General features: G+C 42.0%; 1 pseudogene; it reads right to left on the reverse strand.

The window, feature by feature from the left end:
* Nucleotides 1-3,248: 3,248 nt before the first annotated feature.
* On the reverse strand, nucleotides 3,249-5,634 carry LOC109493013 (annotated as a pseudogene).
* Between the last annotated feature and the right edge of the window lie 2,426 nt (nucleotides 5,635-8,060).

Below are 8,060 nucleotides of genomic sequence, written 5' to 3' on the forward strand. Positions count from 1 at the left end.
CTCACCATCTGATCTGTATCCAAGACCAAGAGGGTTCGTCTTCTTTGGTCTACCCGAATAATTGCCATCCTATTCTTCTTTCCAGTGGTTAGTTTAGGGGTAAGCTTATGACTTCCCAGTGGTTAGTTTAGGGGTAGGCATAATGGGAGGTCTGCTGGGGATTCCTAAGAGAAGTTTCCCTGATTCTAGATATGGGACTATGAAGAGATAGTCCTTTGGGTTTCTGGACATTGCTGTATTTGGATGTGGTGTCTGGGACCTTGTAGCCATCTTTAAATAGTGAAGGAGAATCCCCTAAAACAAATCTGACCCACTAAGGATGGCAGAGCAGAGTGATGGAAAGAACGTGGTTCTTGATAACATTACTGAGGTCAGGGATCAACCAACCTGAAACTTGTCCTACCTCTGGGCTTCCTGATAGGTGCCATAATAAAAGTACTTATTTTAAAGTCAGTTTCATCCAGTTTTATGTTACTTGAAGCTGAAAACATCGTAAGTGATATATCATGAAGTTGACTTCTGTAATGTTAATTTAATTGTCTGTAAAGCATGTGTAGACTGTAGTATATTTAATTAACTTCCTGTGACTTAACATTTAGGTAGTTTTACATTTTTCGCCACTATAATAAAAAGAGGGTCCCTTTCTGCAAATAGTGCCAAATAAAAGTTACCAGCATTTTTCTGCTTCCTAGGAGTGGGAGGCTTGCCTCCCTTTGAACCAGACCTTCATTCATTTACTCACTCACTTATATTTATATTTATATTTCCATTTACCACTGCTGGAGTCTTGAGATAGAACAGTGATTTAGAACTAACAAGATCCAGGTCCTCTTTGCAGTTCGTAAGAGCTTGTGTTCTTTTGATTTGGTAAAACCAACCCATGGTGCTTTAGTGATGTCAATGTGAAACTAATTCCCACCCTTTGATTCTTGGAGAAAAGATGGCAGCCTAGACTAAGAGATGAAGTATTTTGATTAGAGATATAAAGTAAACATATATTTTAGCGTAAAAAGTTTTGGCTCCAGACCTTGTAACTTCTTAAGGAAATCCACAGTTGCCCATGTAGGAATTTAAATTACCTATTCCTTCAAATTATTCCTTTGTTTTTAAAACCACTTAACTGAAGCACAATTGACTTACAGACACACAACTTGATGTGTTTGGAGATAAGTATACATCTATGAAACCATCATTACAATCAGTGCCATAAACTAATGCACGACCTCTAAAAGTTTCTTCCCACCCCTAGAAAACAAAACACAATGAATTATCACCATACACCTGTTAGGATGGATTATGCATATATACGTATATATAAAAGGGTTTCCTCATACACATAACAAGTATTGGCAAGGATATAGAGGAAAGGGAATCCTTTTACCCTGTTGGTGGGAATACAAAAGGGTGCAGCCACTATGGAAAACAATATGGAGGTTCCTCAAAAATTAAAAAAAAAATTACTGTTTGATCAAGCAATCCCACTTCTGGGTATATTTCCAAAGGAATTGAAATCTGGATCTTGAAGAGATATCTGCACTCTCATGCTCATTGCAACATTATTTGTAATAGCCAAGACATGGAAACAACCTAAATGCCCATCAACAGATGAATGGATAAAGAAAATGTGAGACCAATATATATAATAGAAAATTATTCGGCCTTGCAGAAGAAGGAAATCCTGCCATTTGCAAGACACGGATGGACCTGGAGGACCTTATGTTAAACGAAAAATGTCAGAGGGAAAAAAAAACAAATATTGTGTACTCTCATTTATCTGTGGAATATACAATAGTCAAACTTGTGGAAGCAGAAACTAAAATGATGGCAGGGGGAAGGGGAAAACAGGGACATACTGGTCAAAGGGTACAAAGTTTTGGTCATGCAGGATGAATAAGTTCTTTTTTATATTTATTATTTTATTTTTTTATTCTCACGTCAGACAACATACAATGTAGTCTTAGAGTAGAATCCAGTGATTCACACTTACGTACAACACCCAGTGCTCATCCCAACAACTGCCTTCCTTGACGCCCATCGCCCACTTTCCCCACCCCCATCAACCCTCAGTTTGTTCTCTGTATTTAAGAGTCTCTTATGGTTTGCCTCCCTTTCTATTTGTATCTTATTTTTCCTTCCCCTCCCCTGTGATCATCTGTTAAGTTTCTCAAATTCCACATGTGAGTGAAATCATATGATACCTGTCTTTCTCTGACTGACTTATTTCACTTAACATGATACGCTCCAGTTTCATCCACATTGCTCCAAATGGCAAGATTTCATTCTTTTTTTTTTTTTTTAATCACAGAGTAGTATTCCTTGTATATATGGACCACATCTTCTTAATCCACAGGATGAATAAGTTCTGGAGAACTATGACCGTTTGATGTAAGGCCTGTGATTAATAGTGCTGTATTGTACACCTAAAAATTTGATTACGGAGTAGATTTTATGTTAAGTACTCTTGCCACAGAGGGAAAAAAACAAAATAAAGCATAACAAAAAAAAGATAGGTTGTCCTTTTTTTAAATGTTGTATGTTCTTAATGCATATCATCTAGGAAAAGTTGAGGGTTAGACCAGTAGGCACAGTACATGTGGCGTGAGTATAGAGGTATAGAGGGAGAATACTATGAACATAAGAACTGATTCCTCAAGAGATTGAGATTTAAAAAAAAAAAAGCTGTCTCCACAAACTTTTCCCCCCTCATTCTATAAAGATTTATCGTTTCCAAATACAGTGAAAGGAACTTGAGTAATTTACCCATTTTGTTTTCTATTATGTGCCTTAGAGATGCCTCACTAAAAACTGGGATCTGACATAACGGAATAGCATTCGCAGCACTGAGGTTGATTGTTACAGACACATTAAACTCTTCGAGTATTAAATGGTTACATCCTATTTATTTATCTCATTCAATGTTCTGAGATAAAAGGTTAACCATTGGGGTGCCCAGGTGGCTCAGTCGGTTAAGTGTCTGAATCCTGATTTTGGCTCAGGTCACGATCTCACCGTTTGTGAGTTGGAGCCCCGCGATGAGCTCTGAGCTGACAGCATGGAGCCTGCTTGGGATTCTCTCCTCCTCTCTCTCTCTCTCTGCCCTTCCCCTGCTTGCTCTCTCTCTCTCTCTCTCGGTGATAAATAAACTTAAAAAAAAAAAGGGTTAACCATTAATTGCATTATTTTCTGCAGATAAGTCCTTTTTCTCACACTGAAATCTGACGGTAATTAAATTCTGATGTTTCTCCAAGCTACCGTATGAAGAGGAGGCTGGAGGCCAGAACTATATGGCACACTGCGGCATAAGGACCCTGTCTTCCGTTCACCAATTCTGGCACATTTCTAAAAGGTACCCAACAATCCAGTTTTATTTCTGTCCAGGGGCCTGGGTGCCAAGGGTCAGATATAAGCACAGGTTCATTTAAGCAGCAAGATTACAGTCAACAGACTCTGAACATTGAAAATGGCAGACTAGCGAGGCCAGTGAAGCCCCAGCCTCACCCCTTCTGGGCCCAGGACTGAGGAGGCATCTCCACAAACTTAACGATGGATTAGTCTCAGCTGTGAGGTCACAGAGATTATAGAACACGTGGTACCTGGATATCCAGGAATGGTTCGCAGTTCTGCTTCCTGCTTGCTGTGCAACGTTGGACAAGACAATATACCACTCTGCATCCCAAGCGTAGAGACAAAAATGAAAGCATTTACTTCATTGGGTTATTTTGAAAAAAACAAACAAACAAAAAACACAAAAAACCATCATAATGTATGTGAACAAGCATTATTAACTGGCAGAGATATTGCTTTTAGTTATTGTTTGTTTCGGGGGCCAGTTAAATGAAAAATACTTTGAAGGTTGAATTCCCAGACACTTGCTGCAAAAAATATGTTTCTAATTTTTATTATACAATAATACACAATGATCATTGGAAAATAAAAACGCCAAACATATGCATGCCCTCACCCTTCCAACGTCAGAGTGTCTGTCTGGTGTGTCACTGACACTGTCTTCCCCCCTGGCTTCCAGGCAAAGGAAAGCAGTGACACAGTGACACTGCACATCCCTTCTTGATGTGGAGCATAATCTGTCAGCATTGCCCTTCCGCCTTCTTTCTTTGCAATCCTTCTTAGGAAGCCCTTTGCTCAGGTTGTATCTGTATTTTATTCTAGAAGTCTGAGAATTTCTTTTACAAATATTTAAAATTATTAGTCCATCTGGAATTAATCTGACATAGGGTGGGAGAGATGTGTCATATTTTTGCAAATGCTAAGCCATTTACAAAATAGATATTTTTGCAAATGGCACTCAGCACCATTTATTGAATGACCCAGCCTTTCGTCACTGATAGGAGTTGCAAACTTTTCCATATACTAAGTTACTAAATATATATGAGAAGGTTTCTGGATGAAACATTCCACTGAATTGTTCTTGGCCTCGTCACTACCACATATTTTAATTAACTTTATAGAAGCTTTCCTGTCTAATGAGTGAAGCCTTCGACCTGGCTTTTCCAACATCCATTGGCTTTCCGGCATGCTTATTCTTTCGGAAGGTCTTTAGAATTCTTTTATTTTCACATTCTAGACATCCATGAAAATACAGGAAAATCTCCAAACTCTCAACAATATGATAATTAAGGTGACAGACAATATAATACCAGAAGCAGGATTAAGATTTCTGAATCACAAGGAAGATGGAGCTGTATTTAGAAAACCTCCCAGCCACTTGGAAGATCCCGTAGCTTTGCTGCTCTGAATATGCACACCTCTATTACTGCAGTTAGTTTGCATTTTATTTTTTAAATGTTGGCTTCCCCATCGGAGTCTGAGCTCATTTAGGGCAGGGGATATCTCTTAAATATCTTTTGTACCATTGCGCAGTGATAGGGACATAGTAGATGCTCGAAAAACATTTAGTGAATTAATTCACAGTACACAAAATTTCCATTCGGCAGTTCCACGGCTGTATTTTCCCTCTGTCTTTGCTGGAGGGCAGGGTCCCAGAGTACCTGAGACTCGCCCTGCTCCAAGATGCGTTCCTCCCTAACCTGGCACACAGTAGGTACTCAGAAAATGTTGCCTTCTTCCATTTCCATAGCCTCTGTTTAGCTCTCCTCTCCCCGGGGCAGGGGAGGAAAAACAAGGCCTCACGTGTAGTCCGCTAACATTTTCAAAAGAAAATCCGGATGTCTGCTGGAAGGACATGACAAGTTAAAAGGAAAACATAGTTCCCAACTGCGGCAGCTTCCACGCCCGGGGGGAGACTGACACCCTGAAATGCCCTCCTGGAGGCCAGTGTACCCAACCTTACTTTTGTTAAAGAGTGAAGAAACGGGACCCTTCGGTTTGACTTTGAAGTTTAAAGTCTCTGGAGGACATGGGGAAGAGGGAGGTGCTAGCTGATGTCCGTGGGTGAGGACGCCGGGAACAGCACATTATTCTTTTGAAGTCGCTCTCCCTGGGGTTCGCTTTAAAATGTCCCGGGCAGTTTTCCTTTTACAGCTTCTGGGTACCCTGCGTATGTTAAATAAAGAACCAAGGTTTTCTCTTGCACCACAGGATTAACTGGTCACAGACGCCTCTCTGATCGCGGACAGCTGCGGGGATGCTCTGGTGGAAAATAACGTACCAGCCCATGTCGATGCCCACTTCCCCTTTGTGGCCGGTTGAAACTTTGGGAATGCCTCATTTAAAGGAGGAAAGAAAACAAAATTGTGTGACTGAGCTCTCTCTTTACTGTCCTTTCTCATGTTTTCATAGCAGTTTTGGGGGGCTTAGAGTTGATCAGAAGAGAGTTTCCTAAAACCCACCAGAAGTCAACCTGAGGCTGGAGACAGTTTGGGGGGCTTCTCATGCTTCCGCCAAGGATATCTTCCTTGGTCTAGAGGCAGCCAAAAGCTCTCCTGGGGATCTCTAGGACAGAACTCACATGTCCTGGGCACGGGAATTCCCACCCTTCCTTCAGGTTTTCCTCCCCAAAGTGCTTCCAAACATTCCCCGTTCCACCTTAGATGAAGAGGCCATACCCAGACCCAGCGGGACCGTCACCTGCCCAGAGTGACCAGGAGCCTGGGCCCAATCCAGCTTCCTGCTTTGCTAGTTTGCCTGATGTTTGCAAAGGAAGCCTTGATTGTTCAGCTTGTGGGAGAGAATATTCTCTCAGGCTCTTCTGGCCTGTTTCTTCTGTTGAACAAGGACAGGCTCAGTACAATGCTTTCTTCTCTAGCATAGAGAGCAAGGCTTGAGGGACCTCTTTTGGATTAGAGGCAGGTACAGAGAGCTCATGGGTCCGGGGGCAGCAAGAGGGGTGACTGTGCTGCCCTCTATTTAGGTGTCGAGCTCGGACCTTGGGTCTTAGGAGGGTGTGCCTTACGGTTTGAAGAAGGGCCCTACCTCAGTGTGGGCAGGTCAGCGTTTTTTTTTTTTTTTAATTTAATGTTTATTTATTTTTGAGAGAGAGAGAGAGGGAGACACAGAATCCGGAGCAGGCTCTACGCTCTGAGCTGTCAGCATAGATCCCATCGCGAAGCTCAAACCCACGAAGTGTAAGATCATGACCTGAGCTGAAGTCAGATGCTTAAAGTCAGGTGCTCCTAAGGGGCAGGTCAGCTTTGCCTAAACCGGCAGCCTGTGCTGGTTATGCCAAATGAATTCTGACAACCAATGCGGCGATGTGTTGTGGCTATAGGTCTCTCTCTCCCATACAAAAACAGACAACAGTTGAACATTATATGAACGCCTGCGGCTGCCTCTTGTGGCCCTGGAGCTGAGTTGGCAACAAATGTCTGAGAAGTTTGCGCGATTCCCTGTTTGGGTCCCACTCTGCTCCCGTTCTCCCCAGTGGAAAATGACGGACACTCACGCAGTGCCCACGTGCTCTTGGTCTCAGATGTTACCTCGTTTCAATCTTACAAACCCTGCTGTCTTACAGAACTTACAACATTGTAACCTGGGTAGCACCAGCACTCATTTTCCCTTTCCTTTTTGTTATATTTTCCACTGAAGAAACTGAGGTTCAGAGAGGCCAGTGACTTGCCCCATGGTCACAGAGAACTTGAATCACGTCACAGGCTTAGAAGCAGGTCTGTAAATGCTTGCGGGTGGTGAAATTTAATTTAAACAAAAGTAAAAGGCAAGTGATTTTGTGGTTTCTTTTCATCCATTATTTATTTGTTACTACCTCTCAGGAGCAAAGCATTAAGTTTTAGCCTCGCGCTAATTCACCATTCCTTGTAAGAGCTGTGTCTGTTTTCGTTTTTGGTTTCTCTCCTTCATCTCCCATCCCCATTTCTTTCTCCCCTAGAGGTACCACACTACTCTATTTGGTACGTATCCTTGGGTATGTGTCCTTGAAAATATATGTGTAGCATTATTTTATATAGAAATGTGTGTTAGATTGTATATGTGGCATTGCACTCTCTGTTTTTTTCTATTTCTTATTTTTTACTTAAAGATTTTGAGTTCTCTAAATGTCGCTTTATGTCCATTTAGCTCATTGCTTCTGAGTGCTATGTTCTATTCCACAGGATACACCTACATTCCCCCGATGCTGGGTACCTGGACACTTCCACCTCTAGCTCTCTGCTGCACACATGTTGGTGTAGAGCATCCTTGAACGTGTGAGAGCTTCTCGGGGGCAAGTATCAAGTCTCTGTACTTTCTGTGGCGGGTCAAAGCCTGAAAGGAGAGCTGGACAGCTGGAGATGGTGGAATATTTATTTTAAATGCAACCAATAGGAACCAGAGGGCATCCCCCATTAAAGGGACCGCTCTGCTCTACAAAGAGAACCATTAAAATGAATGTAAATCACAGTAGCCTCAGGGACTGTTTAATAACAATCTGACTTTTTATTGGGTGAGCAGGAGATGTGCCAGCTTTCTCCTTACAGAGTCTTCTGGATCTTTTACAGAGAGAGAGAGAGAGAGATCCTATCTGAACTGCTATGGAGATTATCGAGGGCAGAGGGCTGCTCAGGGAGTAATGGCCATAAATCCAATTAGTAACTCACTTTCTCTTTTGCCACAGGCTCCATTTCCCCCAAATACATGGAAGATAATTCTAC

Source organism: Felis catus, chromosome D3 (genome assembly GCF_018350175.1).
Source record: "Felis catus isolate Fca126 chromosome D3, F.catus_Fca126_mat1.0, whole genome shotgun sequence".
NCBI classification, from domain to species: Eukaryota; Metazoa; Chordata; class Mammalia; order Carnivora; family Felidae; genus Felis; species Felis catus.